We start from the raw sequence: 8,289 nt of genomic DNA, 5'->3' as shown, positions 1-8,289 counted from the left end.
ACATCCTTAGTATCTTTCTTAGGTAACTTTTCATTCTAGTTCAGGTGGTGTCTGTGTATGTGTATGTGTGTGTGTGTGTGTGTGTGTACATGTGTGTAGGCACATGTTAGAAATGATAATATATTTTTAAAACACAAAATAACTTTCTTCAAAAATGTACCTACTATTAAGTGACTCTGGGAGGCCGTATGCTTATTCCAGTTTTTTTTTTTTTAAGTCTTTATTGAATTTGTTACAATATTGCTTCTCTTTTATGTTTTGGTTTTTTGGCCGCAAGGCATGTGGGATCCTAGCTCCCCCACCAGAGATTGAACCCGCACCCCGTCCATTGGAAGGCAAAGTTTTAACCACTGGACCACCAGGGAAGTCCCTGCTTATTCCAGTTTTGAGGCATTTGTTCATGAAGATATTTCTAAAGCCTGGCTACATTGACAGGAATATAGTCATTCGACAATATAATCTCTGTTGGGTTCATCAATCTCAGTTAAATAAATATTGAATACATCAGTTAAATAAATCAATTTAAGCTAAATAAAATTACGGCACAAACATACAATGGAAAGTATTCCCAACTCAGCCGCTGTTAAAAAGAATTATTTAGCTCACCTCCAGGACACATTAAGTGAAAAAAGACAGATGCAACACTGTGTGTAGTGTGCTACCATTTACATGAGGGGAAAGAAGAATATATATGTATATGTTTATAAAAGCACAAACTTTTTCTGAAAGGACACATAGGAAACTTTGCCTGTGGTGGGTAAAGGGAGTGTGGCCAGAGGAGGAGAAATGGAAGGACAGAAACCTATTTGTTCCTGTGTCTGAATTTATCATGCATATGTTTTACTCATTCAACAAAAAGGCAAAAGAATCACAAAGAAGTCTCCCTCAGTCCCCTTTTTAGTAGCCATGTGGTAGAGTGCTCTACGGACACAAGGTTGAGCTTTGGGGTAAGCCAGGTTAAGATTTGAATACACATGCTAACTGAGAGACTTCCTGTGGGTCCCTTAACTTCCCTGAAGTTCTCTTCTCTGTGACATGGGGGAGATGATAACTACTTTAGGGTTGCCTCAGGATTAACGAAAACAAGGAATGGAAAAACGCAGCAGGCACTCAGAAAACCCTAAGCCCGAATTCCTCCCTGCATGTAGGAAGGGACTTGCTTTGGTTATATGACGTCCTTAATCATTTTTAAAGAGTTAATTGATTGCAGCCTGTTCTTTTCCATCTCTGCCACATCCAAAGGTTGTAAACAAGACTTTAAGGAGAAACGCCTCACTATGCCACAGGGAGCAAATCTTGGTGCCTCAAAATCAAGATCCCAGTTGAGGCATTACCATGAGGGAAAGGTGGATTTGAAGAAAAAAGAGGGAAAGGAACTTTTACTACTTGTCTTGGTACATGAAATTTCACCATTAAATTTATCTTTTATATCCCAGTGGCTAGTAAATCCCTAGCAGCCTTGGCATAGATGATTCTTAAACCTCATCTGCTAACACTTTGCAGGGAATTAGTTTAAGCAATTAAAATCTTTCCCTTACCCAAACACCACCATCCATAAAACAGAGGACTGGTGAAAGGGAAGGTCGAGCAGCCTCTGGTCCAGTTCAAGCTGCTAGTTGATACAATTTTAAAAGTAATTTTCTCCTTAAGACCTTTTACTGGGGGCTTCCCTGGTGGCGCAGTGGTTAAGAATCCGCCTGCCAATGCAGGGGACACAGGTTCAAGCCCTGGTCCGGGAAGATCTCACATGCTGCGGAGCAACTAAGCCCGTGCGCCACAACTACTGAGCCTGCGCTCTAGAGCCTGTGAGCCACAACTACTGAAGCCCGCGCCTAGAGCCTGTGCTCTGCAACAAGAGAAGCCACCGCAACGAGACGCCCGCGCCACCGCAACGAAGAGTAGTCCCTGCTCCCTGCAACTAGAGAAAGCCGTGCACAGCACCGAAGAACCAAAGCAGCCAAAAAAATAAATAAATAAAATTAAAAATTAAAAAAAGACCCTTTTCTGCCATCTGCTGGACAACTGTAGGTATCAACTGTCCAGATTCTCCCACTGACTACAAGACAATGGCACCCCCTGGAATTGTGAGACACAAAGCCCACACAACTGTGAGCAACAGCTCAAAACAAGCTTCATAGTTTTGCCAAGGCACTACTCATGCAGCACAGGCACCATTGATAAGTGGCTGTCACCTTTAGGTGTGGGTTCGCATGAATTCTTCCCTGCAAAGACTTTTCTTGCCCATCCATGATACTGGACTGAATGTTGCTCCCTTTTTCCAGAACCTCTAGACTGGGAATATCTGCACGGCCCCTTCAGATCATTTTAAAGACCTTCAGGGGTCCATGACCTCCCCAGGTGAAAAAGCTTTTAAGGAGTGTGAATTCATCTTTCCATCATTGCTTGAGGCAGCACCATAAATTGTGACAGTCATCGAGAGCCAATGGAATACAGCATCGTATGCAAGCTCTGTGGATGCAAAACAGATCTGACTAGGTGCCATCAAAACAAGGAACTGGCCACTAGTAACTGCTGAGGTCTCGGGTGCTGGGGAGCAGGGCGAGGAGAGGAGGGGAAAGAAGTCCTGTGGGGCTCACGCAGCTGGCCAGCTCCGCATCGCAAAGACAGAAATGAGGTTTGGCTTCATTTCAGCCCACTGATTGCTTTACTTCAAATTACCCTAACTACTTAGCATGGTAAATTAAGTTGAAACCCCCAAAAGTTTGCAGAGGATGTCATCTAATCTGATTAAAAGGAATATTCCCGTCACAAGCAAGGGAGGAAATGGAAATTACTCTGAGTGCACTGCTATTAAATAATTTGCATAGACTTGCATATGCTATGCATCAGAAAAGCATATGCTATTTAGATTTAATGAAATAATTTTCCCTCTCTAAAGACTGCTGCAGCCTCTGTCCTTCCCTATCTGTCTTTTTCTTTTCTCATCTACCTCTTTTTGAATGTTAAAATTATTTCATGGGAAGAGTATATGGTTGTGCACAAATTACGTGAAATATGCTAATAATCTCCCTGCTGGCAGGGCTGGGAGGTACTAAAACTGCATTGCCAAACTTCCCCTGTGCCCTCCCCCGTGTCCCCCTCACATAATTAAAGGCTCCCTTAATAGCCTTTAAAAGGTTCAACTTGATTCATTTGGGGCTTCCATTGATGGAGGAGGGTGGTTAAAACCAATCCTTTGGCTCTACTTTCCAAGTGATGTTTTCCTAACAGTAAGGAATTGCATCTAAATCAAAATGAAAATGAAAGGAAAAAATCACCAACAAGCTCATGTCATCCCCGTCTGTTGAGTCTATGATGCTGCCATTGTGGTTGCACATGTACAATAATCACCCTTGAAAGATTTTTGTGCTTGCTCTGCTTTTCAAGGTTCAAAACGCTTGATGAATGTTGGCTGCTGTTAAAGCATCACCCCCATTTTTATCAATGGAGACAAGGAAGCCCCGCTAGATGATCATGATGCCTTAGTGGCAGGGGGGTTGGATGGGAGATGAAATCTATCTATATTTATATTCTCTGTAGATATACACTAGTTTGGGGTAATATTTTAGCAGATCTCATGTTCAGTTGTAATGTAGCCAACAGAGGAATTCTAGTGAATTCCCCAACAAAATTACATTAGGATCAAATGTGATCGTTATAAACACTATCCAGATGTTGGGGATGGACTGGATATAACTCTTTAAGCCCCAAATTACAGTATAATAAATGCAAGCATGGGGATCTGCCAATACATCTGAACTTCATGTCGGAAACCAGGTCTGACCTTAATTTAACTCTATAAGGAACTAAGAGTTCCCCCACTTGTATAGTTAGGATGCATCCAAAGAACTCCAAGTGCTACACTGTCACGAGTTTTATCACTTACTTGAAGAATGACCATATTGAATTCTGGCATCAAGCCAATCCTAGTGCAAGCATTTTATTAACACATTTAGAAAGGAAACAGAGTTGCAAATAGAAATAACTATTGAGGTTATGAAACAAACCTGTGAAATGAAATACAATACAATATTAAGATCACATTTGTCCTTGGTAAATCTCAGGGAGTTAAGATGCTATAATAAGCACTAAAATATTTTACTATATAAACCAGGGATGCAAACTATCACAGCTCACAGAGAAAGCAAGGAAAAACTTCATCCTCTGCCCCTGAAATTTTTTTTCTATGCTCAGTGCTGATATAAATGGATAACTTTGTATTATAGCTCAAGATCAGTATTGAATGTATTCTAATTAGAATGTTTGTGGTTATGAGGGAAGATGAATATTTCAAATATTCTAGTGTCAATTTTTATTTAAAAAAGCAGGCACTCTGGAAAGCTAGACTCCATAGATGAATCAAGCTATGGAGTAAATAGTCAACTACAACATGCCTACTAGCTGCATGATATTGTGTTGATGTTGCTAAAAGAAACAGAAAGTAAAAGGAAACGATTTAAGGAGTGCCAAGTATGCATCAAGTTCTTTAAGAAATATAAGCTTTTTTATCTGGATACACCAAACCATAGAATGGTCTCTTCCCTGGAGAAACTTAATATACTGTGCCAAAGACATGAGATATGCAACCCTCCCAAATTCAGAAGTTAAATCCCAAACAAAATAATAGGTGTCACAAGCCAGCATAAGTACAGCTTTGAGGGGCTCTGGGTATCTCCTACCACCAACTTTCCAAACAACAACAACAAAAGCTATCTGTAGCAGTCAAAACGCATTGAAAAACACAAGAAATCAGCTACCAAAAAAAAAAAAAAAAAAATGTGAAACCTACAGCATTATAATTGTTAACTAAGAGTATTTTTTAAAATCATACATTTGTTTGCAAAAAGAAATTAAATATCTATCACCATCACATTTACATGGTCTGGGACCTCTTCCTCTGCTCCTTCCCGACCTCCTTCCCCAATATTTTCATCACTCAGTATATGACTTTGAGGCAGACAAAGAGTACAAAGGAGTTTCAAGAAGGGAAGTTTGTCTGAGATTGAAGAACTTGGATGAGCCAGCACCGTGAGCTTCAAGATATTCTCAGCAGAACAACCTAAATGTCCATCAATAGATGAATGGATAAACAATATGTGGTATATCCATACAATAGAATATTATTCAGCCATTAAAATGAATGAAATCCTGACGCATGCCACAACCTTGAAAAGATTATGCTAAGTGAAAGAAGCCAGACACAGAAGGATGAACACTGTATAATTCCACTTGTATGAGGTATACTTAGAATAGGCAAATTCATAGAGACAGAAAGTCAAACAGTGGTTACTGGAGGCTGAGAGGAGGGTGGAATGGGGAGTTATTGTTTAACTGGGACAGAGTTTCTGTTTCAGATAATGGAAATTTTCTGGAAATGGATAATGGTGATGGTTGCACCACATTGTGGATGTACTTAATACCAATGAATTGTACACTTAAAAACAGATTAAATGGTAAATTTTATACTATGTATATTTTATCATAAAAAAAGATGTTCTCAGGGGAAAAGCCAGTGGAAGCCAGGGTGCCTGGCAGTGATAGGCCTGGAGTACATAAGGAAAAGATGAGTGAGTGTAGGTAGAGCAGGCTTGCAGAAAGCTGATTTCCTCCCAGGGTCAGTCAGGTAACTGTGTAGAAAACGACAGGGTGTAGGGATTACTGTGAGAACTTAGAAGTGCCTGACCCACCTAAAGGCAATATTCAATTTTAAAAAAGGAGCTCTTCGCCACATCTGCTGCAAGAATGAAGACCATTCTCAACAATCAGAATGTCGACATTCCAAAAAATGTCCATGTTACTCCAAAGGGACACACGGTTATTGTGAAGGGCCCCAGAGGCACCCTGCAATGGGGCTTCAATCACATCAGTGTAGAACTCAGTCTCCTTGGAAAGAAAAAGAAGAGGCTCCAAGTTGACAAATGGTAGGGAAATAGAAAGGAACTGGCAACTGTTTACACTATCTGTAGTCATGTATAGAACATGATCAAGGGTGTTACAATGGGCTTCCGTTACAGATGAGGTCTGTGTATGCTCACTTCCCCATCAACGTTGTTATTCAGGAGAATGGTTCTCTTGTGGAAATCTGAAATTTTGGGGGTGAAAAATACATCCGCAGGGCTCAGATGAGGCCAGGCGTTGCTTGTTCAGTATCTCAAGCCCAGAAAGATGAGTTGATTCTTGAAGGAAATGATATTGAACTTGTGTCAAATTCAGCTGCTTGCTGCATCGCACGGGGAGATCAGCTCAGTGTTTTGTGACCACCTAGAGGGGTGGGGTAGGGAGGGTGGGAGGGAGACGCAAGTGGGAGGGGATATGGGGATATATGTATACATATAGCTGATTCACTTTATACGGCAGAAACTAAAACAACATCGTAAAGCAATTATCCTCCAATAAAGATGTTTAAAAAAAAATTCAGCTGCTTTGATTTAGCAAGCCACAACAGTTAAAAACAAGGACATCAGAAAATTTTTGGATGGTATCTATGTTTCTGAAAAAGGAACAGTTCAGTAGGCTGATGAACAAGATCCGAGTGGTCTGGCTACAGAATCAGAAAGATACCAGATGATTCTTCAGACTCATTTGTGATATATTAAAAGGTTCAATAAAAGCTCTTTTGATTTGGGACTTTTTCTTAAAAAAAAAAAAAAGTAAACACTGCACAAAGCATCTTCAGGGCAAGGGTACCAATTTTTCACTCCTATTATCAGCCATCAATGTGATGTTAGAACTAAAACAAACACTTCTTATGGGTCTTCTACTTCTAAGCATATCTTACCAGAAACTGGAGATAGAACTTGGGGAGTGAAGGAGAGAAAAGAAGATGTGTAACAACCAAACAACCACCACCATTTATAGTAAACTTACTGTGTCCTAGGTAGGCAGGAAGTGTTTTACATATATTTTCTTATTTAATCCTCACAACCACCTGTGAAGTAGGAACTACAATTAACCCCATGTTACAGATGCAGAAACAGAGGCATAGAGAGGTTAGGTCTCTGGCAGGTAGACAAGTGGAAGAGCCAGCTGGCCATCTGATTCCAGTTTAGGGTCCCTGCCCTCAAGGCATAAGAAAAAGGGTAGACCAGTAATCCTCAAACTGGAAACCTTTTTCAAACATACAGGGCTAAGAAAGACATAATATTTAAAGCTGTCAGAGTAAACTAAGTTGACGAAGGTAAGCATATAACGAAAGGAGAGGAGGTCAGATACTCATGTGCATATTTGAGTGGAAAAGGAAGAGAATACAATGGAGACTGAGGATTTGTTAGAGATGGAGGAAAATACCAAGAGTGTGAGTGGCACCAAGTCAAAGGAAAAGAGGGTTTCAAAAATTTCAGTCAAACCAAGGACTACACAGAAAGACACACCAAGAGTAGGCTTGTACCACTAGGTGAGAGTGCAGTAACAAACCACCCCAAACCTTAGGCTTTAGAAAACAAAGTCTTGCTCAAGATACATGCCCATCACTGGGTGGCAGGGAATTCCTCTCCACACTGATGCTCTTCCTTCAGGACCTGGGCAGCAACCACCTGCAGCATTGCCCTTAGCACAGGAGAGAGAATGGGAGAGTAGCTGACTAAGGCCTAGCTCGTAAAAGATTTTGCATGCAAATGCATGTGTCACTTCCACTCCTATCTCATTGGCAGAAGTCAGTCATGTGGCCACATTCCAATGCAAGGGGTGGAAAGTAAAATTCTCCCACGAGCCTAAGAGGATCAGAAATATTTGGTGGATACCACACTACCCCAAGAGCAGTCTTAATACACCCCCTAACATTGACAGTGTTCCACAGATTAAAAATATTTCTTACCTCTATTATCTCACGGGAGCCCCCAAAATCAAGGTCTGTTTTTTTATTTCCATTTTAAAGCCTGAGGAAACAGGCTTAAAGAAATTAAGTTACTTGCCCAAGGTCACATACTACTAAGTGGTAGGGCTGGGATTTGAACCCTAGTTTCCTGACACTTAGTCTAGTCTAGGGCTGTTTCCTTGATGCCTCCAGGCAGATGGGGGCAGATGCCAGATTGCGGTGGTTGAGAAATTAGCTGGAAGTGAAGAAATGGAAGAGCGTACACACTAAGAAGCTTAGATCTGATCTTGCAGCCATGGGAAGTTTCCTAGCTGGAGAGTGACATATTGAAAGGAATGTTTTAAAAGCTTAATTTACAGCCCCTCCAGTGTGCCCCAGACAGGCAGTCACATGCTCCAGGGAAGGATTATTAATTGTTTCAGCCTTTCAGGAAAGTGAGTTGGCAATATGGATCAGGAGTCTTTTTAAGAAAAGTT

At 40.9% G+C, this 8,289-nt stretch overlaps 1 pseudogene; it reads left to right on the top strand.

The window, feature by feature from the left end:
- Window positions 1-5,742: 5,742 nt before the first annotated feature.
- LOC115858494 (large ribosomal subunit protein uL6-like) lies at window positions 5,743-6,513 on the top strand (annotated as a pseudogene).
- Window positions 6,514-8,289: the final 1,776 nt, after the last annotated feature.

This window comes from Globicephala melas, chromosome 10 (assembly GCF_963455315.2).
Source record: "Globicephala melas chromosome 10, mGloMel1.2, whole genome shotgun sequence".
NCBI classification, from domain to species: domain Eukaryota; kingdom Metazoa; phylum Chordata; class Mammalia; order Artiodactyla; family Delphinidae; genus Globicephala; species Globicephala melas.
The sequence above is the reverse complement of the archived record's forward strand: the minus strand, read 5'-3'. Positions and strand labels throughout refer to the sequence as shown.